Consider the following 12,999-nt stretch of genomic DNA (forward strand, 5'->3'; position numbering starts at 1 on the left):
GGCTACGCAACAGTTGCTTCTTAGTGTTCAGTCGCCTTTCTACAGTCAGAAATTGTTGTGTAACAATCACTAAACGTTTAATTGATTGTCGCTTTGTCACATTGTTTTCCATATGATTACAAAATCAATACTTCACATCCACATATTTATCACTTTACAAACTCCTTCACTTCTCAATCAACAAAAGTTGCACTTAAAAGTGAAGAGTCACATTCAGCAGAGCATAAAGACATTCATTCCACAAAGACCTTTTTAAAGTGATTAAACAGTACAAATATGCTGTGCTTGCTCTCAGGGACATATATTATCGTACTATTATTCATTTCTATAACTAGAATATTATTTTGAACTCATAAAAGGGTTTTGACCGCCAAGACTATTGTGATATGAGGGTCAGTACGAACAGGAATGCTTTTCATAGCTAAAGTTTATTGTTGGCTAGAATGGCATTGTCTGTTTACTCGTAAAGAACTACTACACAGCAGCTTAATACTTGTGTTCGCGTGTGTGTGTGTGTGTGTGTGTACTGGTTTTTGTGGCTTATGAGGACACAAATTTGTATAACGGCTTGGGTATGACAATGTTGAGGTGGTTTATAAGGACATGCACTGTGTCTCCGTAATTTAAAAATGCTTAAAGTCATAATTAAAATGGTCTTTTGACATTTGTCACAGGTTTGTAGTGAGGGTTGGGGGTTTATTGGTATAGTAAGAAGATATAATAAGCATTTTTTAAAGTCATAAAATACATTAAGCCTATGGAGAGTCCTCATAAACCACCAAAAGCAACATGTGTGTGTATGTGTGAGGTTTGGGGTACTTCGAAAATGGGTGTGATAAAATTTGTCCGCTGCTGAGAGAGGCCGCATCTGAGGTCACCGCTAAACCCATGTGCCGCGGGCTCCTGATCGGCCCATAATTCCCACACAGATGAACAGAGTGCTAACCTCTGTCCTGATAGAGCGAACTCGCCTGGATTTCATTTCACCCACAGGACTGTCATTTTGATAACAATGGGGCAGAGCGAAGAGAGACCTCTCCCCCTCTCTCATCTTTATTCTGATCTCCAGTGAGACCAAAGCAAAGCACACACTCCCTCTATTCTCAGATTATTCTGATTTAGGGGCTCAAAGGCAGCCGTTAATCACAAGTAAAGTCGCTCTTTTTTTAGAAGCTCCAAGATGTGTTATTTAGAGCCATGAAGTTGATTTTGTGTATGTTTGGGTGGCTGCATGATGAAAAAATCTGTCTTTTAAACATGATGGACTTGGTAAACTTCATGTATTTATAACTTTTTTTCCATGCAGAATGATGCACAGAATCATTTATTGGAACCAAAGTGCCAATATGGCTGATGAGAAATGATGCGATGAGGAGGAAATACGCGCTTTTATGATTACTTTCAAACTCTACTCTGGAACCTTACCCATAAAGATAATAAATATGCAAATTAAACTGTACCATTCATTCCAGAAGCGTCCCCATTTGAATTTTAACATGAAAAAGCATTGTAATGTGATAAGTAATCAGTCTGCGAAATGTGCTAAATGCAAGTTTGAATTCCCTGTGAGATAAATAAGCAGGCGAAATGTGAGTTTTATTGCCGCTTTTAATGACAGTTCTTATTGACTTGGACAAATGGATAATACACCTAGCAAATGCGCATTAATATTATTTTCCAATTGCTCCGGCATGTGGTTGGCAATTAGAGTTATTTTAGCAATGCAGGATGAATTCATTATCCGCGTCTACTGATACTTCATTTTCCGGCAGCAGAATGGATATTGTGTCAGGTAGGGGGTCTCTAGGTATTAACAAGGGGTGGGGGAAGTAAAGCCTTATTTGATTTAGAAAATGAATCAATAAATGCATTGTGGCTTTTGTCAAAGAGGCCCTGTAAAATGAGCAAGTAATTTACTGTGTCCCGTCCAGGAAATATGCCATTGAAGAAAAGCCACAATGGGGAAAAAGGGGGGAGGTCTGGAGCGCCTTGAATCTGTCCTTTGATTGATCAAGTCAAGATGCAACAAAAGTTCTGAATTTCCTTCCTTTATAACTTTTTGAAAATCGTTTCTTAATTTGTTCAGTTGATTCTTTAGTTGTTAGTAGGAGAGTTATCTGCCAATATGTTCTGCTGGCTGATTTTCTGTTTGGATTTTTGTTTTTAAACATGCAATAGGATATGTAGGAAATGCTCTTATCAATGAATTTTCCAGAAAATGCCTCCAGATATTAGTGTTAAACTAGAATTACTGTTTATATTAAAAAATGTTTATCATAATTGCATTAAAAAAATAAAATAATATATACACTGCTGGCCACTTTATTAGGTACACCATGCTAGTGCCAGGTTGGAACCACTTTTGCCTTCAGAACTGCCTTAATCCTTCGTGGTATTGATTCAACAAGGTACTGGAAATATTCCTTACAGATTTTGGTTTATTTTACATGATAGCGTTACAGAGTTGCTGCAGATTTGTCAGCTGCAAATTCATGATGCGAATGTGCCGCTCCACCACATCCCAAAGGGGCTCTATTGGATTGTGATCTGGTGACTGTGGAGGCCATTTGATTGCAGCAAACTCTTTGTCATGTTCAAGTAACCAGTCTAAGATGATTCGCGCTTTATGACATGACACAATAAAAGCGGAAAAGAAAATGAATGAATGATTAAAAGAATGAATGAATGAATGAATGAATGAATAAATGAATGAATGAATGAATGAATGAATGAATGACGCGTTATCCTGCTGGAAGTAGCCATCAGAAGATGGGTACACTGTGGTCATAAAGGGATGGACATGGTCAGCAACAATACTCAAGTAGACTGTGGCGTTTACACAATGCTCAATTGGTACTAATGGGCCCCAAAGTGTGCCAAGAAAATATCCTCCACACCATTACAGCACCACCACCAGCCTGAATTGTTGATACAAGGCAGGATGGATCCATGCTGTCATGTTGTTGTAGCCAAGTTCTAACCCTACCATCCGATTGTCACAGCAGAAATGGAGACTCATCAGACCAGGTGACATTTTTCCAATCTTCTATTGTCCAATTTTGGTGAGACTGTGCGAATTGCAGCCTCAGTTTCCTGTTCTTAGCTGACAGGAGTGGCACCCGGTGTGGTCTTCTGCTACTGTAGCCCATCTGCCTCAAGGTTCGACACGTTGTGTGTTCAGAGATGCTCTTCTGCATACCTCGGTTTTTTGAGTTACTGTTGCCTTTCTATTAGCTCAAAACAGTCTGACCATTCTCCTCTGATCTCTGGCATCAACAAAGCATTTACACCCACAGAACTGCCGCTCACTGTATATTATTTCGTTTTGAGACCATTCTCTGTAAATCCTAGAGATGGTTGTGGGTGAAAATCCCAGTAGATCAGCAGTTTCTATAATACTCAGATCAGTCTGTCTGGCACTAACAACCATGCCACATTTAAAGTCACTTAAATCCCCTTTCTTCCCCATTCTGATGCTCGTTTTGAACTGCATAGTCTTCTTGACCATGTCTACATGCCTAAATGCATTGAGTTGCTGCCATGTGATTAGCTGATTAGATATTTGTGTAAACAAGCAGTTGGACAGGTGTACTTAATAAAGTGCCCGGTGAGTGTATGATTTGTAACTTTAGTTTAGGTAACATTTCATGCTATTAACTACTGGTTTATTACCTGCCTATTATTAAAATATGAAGATGCATCCCTAACCAATACCTAAACCCAACTTCTATTTTACTTACTATTAATAAACAACTAAATAGTGTTAGTTAACCAAATTAGTTAGTGTTACCAAATGAATAATATATTTCTATATTGCTTTATATATTTGTAATGTAAATTATTAGCATCATCAATGTTATTTTAATAATCACATACAAAGAAAAGTGCAGTAAGTGATTCAGCATACAAAGTCTTCTTAAAGGTAACAAAGTAATTTAACCATATCTATTCTTTGCAGAAAAAAAACAAATTGGATATTGTCGTCTCCTCAGTTTTTGTGCTTTCCAACCCTGAGGAAACATGTCGTTCTGTTATTGCATTTGCACTTTCCTCTGCTTCTCTCATGTAGCCTTTATTCCCCATTTGAGCATGATCATTGGACATGCAAATGATTGTTTGTTGTGAATTCAAAAAGAGTTGTTCAATCCTTTCCCCCCGAAAAAAAAAAAAACTTGCCAGGACTTTTTGTTTGTGTTGAGAAACAAAGCTCCATTCCAATCAATCATTGCCATTCTGACGAAAATGAATAGAGCTCAAATCAATTTTTAAAGTAAAGTATACAACATACACTTTGGCACGCATCCAAGTATGCTAATTCCCATTTATGGTTTCTTGTCAACTTCAAATTAAATGGGATTTTAATTGAAAATGAGAATTTTCGAGCGGGGCCTCTCTGGGAAAGAGTAGCACGGGAGCTGCTCTGTTTTTTTTTCACTTCCTTTTTCATTTCCCATCCTCGTCGTATGAGAAAAATCAGAAAAACAACATTTGCGAATGCTTTGAACCTATATATGTGTTTCTTCAACCCTGCAATTCTCCAACAACCTAAGGGCTAGTGAAAGTGCGGTGTGAAATTAACGTTCTTTTCCGTATTCCCCCTCCAAATCAAGGCGCGGGCTATTAACATTTGTGTATTTTCATTATGGAAATGGTGTTAACACATGCCCACAGATTGCCACAAGCGATGCAATAATTTCCTCCCTGTGATCATAATGTGTCCGAATGAGTCGTTTTGATTATGACATGCTAATTACATATTGCCTCTCATCTTCCCACCATTGTTTTTTTTTTCTCTTCAGCTTTTCGAATGCACTCCATCCAGGGATCTTTAATAGTGAGCTTTTATGAGTTTGAAGGAAAGAGAGAGAGAGAGGGAGAGTGAGGGAAAAAAATATATCATCATGCCCCGTGTTCCTGTCGGCAGTGTGAGTCCCACGCTTCACTGGCTCCCTTTAAACTTCCCAAATTGCATTTCACAATGAAGAAATACCCAAGCCCTTAACTGCCTGTATTAGATTAGACACCATTAGACGTAATAGAACATTTCTACCCCTGTGATATTTTCATAAGAGTTTGATGCGTTTGATTAATCTGGGCACATTTTATTGCATTAATGATTTTTCCTCGCTGTTCCACTGTAAAGACATCATATGTAGGCTAATGCTGTTTTCTGCCCCCGCTCACCCTCCTCTCTCTCTCTCTCTCTCTCTCTCTCTCTCTCTCTCTCTCTCCTCAAGCCTGCGCGTTTATTGCAATGCATTGCTGATGAGGTGAGTCGCCGTCTTATGTGCTTTCACTCCTAAAGTCATTGGTAATGGAGTGGAAAGCTTATATTTTGTTTCCTAATGAAGCACGGTGAAGTTGCAGGCAGAGCGTCTCCATCTCGCTCAGTAACACCAGACTCAACTGCCCCCAGCCATCCTGCTCTGAGGCCGAACCGGCAGGCCAGGCAGAACCGCACAGCCGGTCTAAGACCAAGGAGAGCTCGCGGGGCAGCGCCCAGCATGTTACCCCTTAGGCTTATGGCCGCTCGCTTTCAGACATGACATAACGTGCTGATAAACAAGGTAGATTTTGCATTTGCCTATTAATGTTTTTAGGAGTTGCTCATTTCTAACATCTCTTGCTTTAGGGTTCATATGGTTGCTGTTATTTGTTATAAGCATTTTTGACTTTTTTGCAAGGATTTTAAGCAGGTTGTCCATTTTAGGATCTGCCCGATTTAGTTAGCTTTTTTCATGTGTCATGTGAATTTGTGCCAAGATGCTGAAGCACTTGACAATTAAAGATGTTAATTAAAGGAACCTGTGTTTATGCCAAATCACTGTAGAGTTTGACAGCTAAAGATAGAGAAGTGTGTGCCAAAACACTCTTTACATTTAAGGACATAATTTGTGTCAAAATTAGTGCTTAATTTGTAAATGAATATTTCCAGGAACAAAACCAAGAAATAAAAATTACTGTGATCAACGTCCTCCACACAATTTTAGTTTTCACGGAACATGATTTCACTAAACGGTATTAGCCCAAAAAAGCATAACATTTCTGAACATTATTTTATTTTCTGCTATATATATTTCAATTGTGGGAAAAAATAAACATCTACAAAACAAAACTCTTATGAAACATCATTATTCAGTTTACTAACACACTGACATTGTTTACTTCCAAGTGAAAAAATAAATGAAATGACTCACTCTGTCTAGTCTTCAAGAAGAGCCCACAGTTACCTTTTCTGTCATGTTTTCTTGCTGATTTTAGATCGTTTTGCTTCTGTCTCCTGCTATCCTGATCCATTCCCACAGTTCCATCTTCTCGAGATTTGTTTGATCAGGTTCATTATCAGATTTACTTGTGGTTTTAAAAAATTAAAATGAAGGGTTTCTGCCGGTTTCGTCAACTCAAATTTAAGACTTTTTAAGACATTTTTAAGACCACTATGAAATTTTAAACTTATACAGGGCTAAATATTAATGATTATTTTTTTTAATGAACCAGTTTGTCACAAAAAAAAAATCTAATGTAATTATATTCTTAGTGACATACTTTAATGAGTCAAAAAAAGAAAACAGTTATATTGACTTTTCACCATAATATTTATTTCTTTAATGACAAGTATAAAATTGTTAAAAGTATATTTATTGTGGAGGCAATTACATAAAAAAATCAAAAATATACATTTGTTGGCTTTTGGTCCAAATTGATTGATTGAGTAGTATTCTATTCAACCTAATGCATTTTAAGACTAATTTAAGACACAAAACACAATATTTCAGTGAATTAAAGACTTTTTAAAGCCTGAAATTTGTTTTTGAAATTTAAGATATTTTAAGACTTTTTAAGAATTATTTTAATTAAAAAAATACTGCAATTTTTGACAAGTAAAGGATATAAAAGCATGATTTTGTTTTCTGGGGGTTAAAGTTAGACAAAACAAATGTACAGATAAACAAAGCAGGCTTTTGCATACGTAGATTAATGTATGTATTGAACAGATTATTTTTGGAGTTGGTTGTTAGAAATGGCTGTGGTTCCCAGTTGGGTTTGCTTTCAGATACATCATAGCAGTTGTAGCTTTATGGTTAGAGGGTTGGACTTTAAGCACAATGCTCTCTTCCACCCTTAATATCATCACTGAGGTGAGACCCTTAGGAAGGCACCAAACGCTTTAACAATATGGCTGTCCACTCCTGCCGGTGTGTGTTCAAGAAGGGAGAGTGTGTTCACTTGTCTGTCTGTGCACTTGCACAAATGCAGAGCTTAAATTCAGAGTATGGATCACCATACTTGGCTACACTTCACTTCAGATTTTGCATTTTGTGTGTATTTAGCATAGTCCGAGTGATATTGTCTTTTATATTGTGTATTTTAGACTTTTATGCTAAGATTTCAAGCTGATTATTCATATTGGCATCTGATTTGGTTAGCTTTTTTCATGTCATGGATATTTGTGCCAAGTTGCTGAAGTATTTGACAATAAAAGATATTTGAACATGTATTTGTACTGTAGACTTTAGCAACAAAAGAGAGAGACATCTGAGTTTGTGCCCAAAGACTACAGAATTAAATTAAAGGATCAATATTGACACTTGTAAAGCTATATATTTGTACCTAAACAGTAAAACTGTATACCTTTTGAAATTTTTATACAAACGATGTCCTGGAGGGCCAGTGTCCGGCAAAGTTTAGTTCTGACCCTAATATAGAATAGATATAGTAAAGACAGATAATATATATAGAAGATAGGGGCTGTGCCAAAATACTGCAAAAAAATACTTCAGTGACAACTAAAGATATAGGAACATCAAACAGTACCAAAAATATTGTATTTTTTTGCCAAATTTCTGTACATTGTTCTGTACAAAAACATAAATGTGTCTAAATATTGTACAATTGTACACATTTTTCAACATTTCAAACCAGTAAATATTGTTGGATGTACTTAAAAATATAGAAACATAATTTTGTCAAAAACAACTTCAGGGTTTATAAAAGCGTAAAAAAAAATAAAAATAAAAAAAGATTAAAGTAGATATACAAGTTTGTGATTATTAGAGTTTTTTACAAAAATGCCGTAATTTGACAACAAAACAATGTTTAGAAACATTTATTCTATTCATTAAATAACATTTATTTATTTGTAAAAAGTTGTAGATTTGACAGCTAGCTTGTAGGGACATACATTTGTAACAAATTTACGGTGGCCGAGAGAGCTTAACGTGTTGCAATTTAGGAAAACGCATCCAATTACAAAAAAAGCCAGTAAATTCAAAAAAGATCTTCATCTGTTTGACACCACACATGCTGCAAATCCTCACAATGCAAACATGCTGCATTTTCACATATTTGTCTTTTTCATTCATTCATTCATTTTCCTTCGGCTTAAGGCCCGTGCGCACGATACGTTTTTTGTTTGCGTTTTCCGTCAACGTTTAATGCCTCATGACTAAATTAAAGGCGCCAATGTGATCGTGCAAACCAAAGCGCAAAACTGCAGGAGAAAAAGCATCATTTTTAAAAAACCGCCTCATGCTCGTTTTTTTTTTGTTTGTTTGTTTGTTTCACATGCCGCATCAAAACCTTCTCCACCAATCAGGTTGGGACTTTTGTTCACGTGCACAGACCTGCTGAAGTTACAGTAAACACCACTTAAAGGTGCTCAAGTGCAAAACTGTCAATGCGAGCACACATTGAAGAAGATGCCCAGAGGCCTGAACGCCTGGTGAAACAATAATCATTTCTTCATTGCTAAAGTCGGAGTTGCTACTTGAACCATCCATAACAACAAGCATGTCAACTTTGTCTTCTTCTGTGTTACAAGTGGGTGTCAGAAGCTTGAAGTTGTGTAGCGTCATTTTGCATACTCTTCTGCTCGACGCCAGTGAAAATTTAGTTTGAATCTGGAAAAACATCTTAAAAAATGCTGACGATATACGCAAACGAAAAGCATCCCAGTGTGTACAAGCCTTTAGTCTCTATTTCAGAGGTCGCCCCAGTGGAATAAGTCACCATCTATTCTGGCATATGTTTACGCAGCAGATTTACCCGGAGGAAACCCATGCAAACATGGGGAACCACCCATACACTATGGCCAAATTTAGTTTATTTAATTCACCTTTAGCGCATGTCTTTCGACTGTGGGGCAAACTGAAGCAACCGGAAAAAACCCACACGAACATGGGAAGAACATGCAAACTCCACACAGAAATACCAACTAACCCAATCAGCATTTAAACCAGCAACCTTCCTGCTGTGAAGCGACAATGCTAACCACTGAGCCACAGTGCCACAGAATTTGTATTAAAATACTGTAATTATAGCTAGAGATACACATTTTCTCCTTCCTTTTAAAAGTTAACTGTAATTATTTGCTTGGTAGTATTTTATCATTTTATATCCCTTTTAGAAAAGTCCTGCAACTCTATCTTGGGTTTGACCCAATCATAAAGCATAGTTTACAGATCATAAGCCATCTCCATAACAAATAGTTCTCAGTTACCAAGCTAAAAAAACTGTTATTACTCTGCAACACATCGCGCAGTCAAACACTTACAGAAACGATGAACCACAGCCTGCCCTGAGACGGTAATATTTCTGCAATACACATCATTTCAGTAGGTGAGAGGAAAAAGATACAGCATTTGAACATTATTACTCTCCTATGCCCTGGGTGTCTGAGAGAAGAGTTATTCTGAGTTATTCTGAGCCCGGCTTCGAGAGCAAGGTCATTTTTAAAACACAATGTTTCTGACATTAACTAGGTCACCGTTTACTCGCGTCTCTCTCATTTCCTCGCTCTCTCTCTCTCTCTCTTTCTCTCTCTCTCTCTCTCTCTCTCTCTCTCTCTCGACTTTCTCCTAAACTAACTTCCTGCCACAGCTGATAATTAAACACACTCAATTATCCCAAATTTAATGGGATTTCGGCACCAGTGTTGTATTTAAAAGGTAATGAATAATATTTTAATTGCATACAGTAACTGTGAGAGTCAAGTGTGGTTTTCTGTCACCACGTGTAATTATTAAGTTAGATCCATCTCATCTGCATGGTGCATGGAGCTCATGTTGAACATTTCTACATGGTGTTACTCTCAACTTTTTGCATTTGCTGTTTGGTTGAAGTGAGAAATATGGAAAACAAGCATGACAACTTTTGCACACACATTTGCTTGAAAACACCTTTATTCTGAATTTTTTAATGGATTTTATATGTAATAAATTTTATAAATTAGTGAGCATGTGGAATGAGTATAAAAAAAGCTTCATTCTATAATATTTAAGTTTTTTTCTCTATGGATTTGCTGGATTACTTGGGTATTAATATTTCTAAAGTTATTATTGATAAGATATATTCATATGCGTTAAAGTTCCCATGAAGAGCTTTGAAATATATAATTTTATTGGATGTTTGACGTAATCTCAACCAAAACGCAAAGAGAGGGTGGGACAGTGTAGCTCCTACCCCTTTAAAAAAAACATAAAATAGCATTTTGTATTTGCTAGGTATGGTTCGATAACCGGTTTCAAGGTTTTAAATCCGCCCAAGTTTTCCGTTCTGCCGTTCCTAAGGTCTATGCAAGATTTTATTAATTTTTTTATACGTTTTTTCACAACTATTTTATTTTGTTTTTTTAGGGCAACAATATCTCCAGCAGAAAATGAACGTGTACATCAGGGGTGCCCAAACCTTTTCCTATAAAGGGAAAAAAGGCAAACTTGATTAAGGGGTTGTGGGCCAAATATACACACCAAACCTGTATATATTAAATTGGCCATTGGTAATTTCCTGATTAATTTGGTAATATTTAAAATATCTAGAAAATGTTGCTTTAATTTGTATTAACTAATGCAGTATCATTTGTAGCATTTAATAATGAACTTATTAATGTAGAAACATAAACAATCCCATTTATAACACAATAGAGTTCAATGTGAAAAATTCCAACGCAATCTCATGGCAATTCGTAACTTTTTGATTTAGTAGCTAATTCTTATGAATTGGTAAGATCTAATTTGTTCAATGTATGACGATTTACTCAAAACCCAGTGACGGTTGGGGTTAGGGGTGGGGTTAGGTGCCATGCCTCCTTTTTAAAATCGTACATTTTCGTACGACTGAACTCGTACAAATTCGTACGAGTTAGCCACTGAACTGACAAAACGTAAAATACTTATGCTTCCTCGTGAGATCAGGCTGAAAATACTAGTCGAGCTGCACCTGCCTTTACCTTGATTTGCTGGCAGACATCTTATGCATTGTCCTATATCTGTCAAGTGGCAGTATTTATTTACATTTTAAAAGTCTGATTCATTTACAACATTTATTTGAATAATTTCATTTCAGTTGGATTTTTTTGTAGCTTAGCAATAAATCAAACGAACAAAAGGTTTTGTCAATTTTGAAATGTCGATCTCTGCCAAAGGAATTCACCCCAACCACCTCCCCATCATTCTCTCTCTTTTTAGTAGGGATGTCGGGCCAAATCAAAGGTTACCATGGGCCAGCTTTGGCCCACGGGCCCCACTTTGGGCATCTCTGGTCTACATCAAAAGCTACTGGTCCAAATTATTTTAAATATTTCTCAAAATAAAATATATTGTGTTCAATGGAAGAAAAAAGTTGCTTTTTACCCAGACATTTAAAAATAACTTATTTTGGAGCCGTTATCACAATACTGTGATACCGTGAAACAGGGATATTTTTATCCAAGGTTATCATACCATCAGACTAGTACCAGTCCATGTCTAGTTTAATCACCGCTCTGCCAGTGAGAGTGATTGAGCTCAAGTGCATCAAATGAGAAGCAAATGAGAAGCGCCTTGAAAGGGGCGGGGCTTGTCAGATACTAGAAAGCATTTGATTGTGATTTGTTGGGATTTGATATCATAGATATATAGACTAGATATGGCATACGGACCCTGGCTATGCGTCAACATTTGTACAGTGCTCCCAGGACAGAAGTCATTCAATCGCACTAGTCAAGACCAGTGGTCAAGACTAAAACCAATGTGAAGATGCTGGACTTTAGCACTGTGTATGGGTGTAGTAACAAGCAAACAAAGAAAACAAAGCACAAAGGCAGAACATTTCCTTGGCAAGATTTATTTTTTTTAACGTTTTTGTATATTGTGAATTTTTGTGCTAAACAAGTATTGATGATAATATATAGTCTATTACTGCACTGACCATAAGGCAAAGTAGCACCAACTCGCACTAAATACAAGGCTTATGCTAATTTTGTTGAATAAAATAAGCAAATAATGTAAATGAAATATGACATCATGACGCAGTGGTGCTTGTATTATTGTCGGCTAAGTGAAAGTCGTGCATACACAAAAAAATATACATTTTTTCCTTGTTCAAACTACTTATTCAAATTAAGCTGAATCAACACAATTCTTGAGATTTCATTGGGACAACTTAATTTTTTATGTTCAATCCACATAATTTAGTTAAAAGTGTTAGGTTAACTTAATCAGTTTGTGTTGGCACAACATGAATGAATTGTGTGGAACCCTGCATTTTTTTACAGTGTAACGGAGATTCATTCGCAAACGAATCACTCCCTCAGTCAGAATGAGAAGGGAAAGCAGGAGAGGGGGTGTGTTTCAGGACAAGGATTAGATCAAATTTAACCAGGAGGGAGGATAATATATCTGCATGCACACAAACACATGCTCTTTGTCGGCAATGCCCGTGCATTCACTTATCGATCGATTTAGAATAGTCATGTAAAATTATAATTTTCGTAATTAAAAAAAAAATATTTGCATACTGACCACTGGGAAACTCCCAATCATAGATATATGTATATGTGTATATATCTCTGATGGACAGCACCTTGGTCCCATATTTATTTCAAAGGAGCGCCACCCGGTACTAAAATGGCGGCTCTATTGACGCATTCCTTCCAATAGATAACAATAGCGTAGGCAACATCTAATGTAAATATCTTTGCTGTAGTATGAGGTGACGTGAATAAAACCGTTAATCCATTCA

At 36.7% G+C, this 12,999-nt stretch overlaps 1 protein-coding gene across 2 annotated transcripts in view; it reads left to right on the top strand.

Annotated features, from left to right (window-relative positions):
- skor1b (SKI family transcriptional corepressor 1b) overlaps positions 1-12,999 on the top strand; it is a 77,086-nt gene that overhangs the window by 35,066 nt on the left and 29,021 nt on the right. The window contains exons 4-6 of one of the 2 annotated variants that reach the window (XM_087292439.1): positions 4,800-4,925; positions 5,238-5,270; positions 5,352-5,567. The gene's annotated coding sequence lies outside the window, so the exon portion shown is untranslated. Of the gene's footprint in view, positions 1-4,799; positions 4,926-5,237; positions 5,271-5,351; positions 5,568-12,999 lie in introns of those variants that run through there. The other variant, XM_087292442.1, reaches the window with a different exon arrangement.

The sequence above is a fragment of the Danio rerio genome, chromosome 18, assembly GCF_052040795.2.
Source record: "Danio rerio strain M-AB ecotype USA chromosome 18, GRCz13ab, whole genome shotgun sequence".
Classification (NCBI taxonomy): domain Eukaryota; kingdom Metazoa; phylum Chordata; class Actinopteri; order Cypriniformes; family Danionidae; genus Danio; species Danio rerio.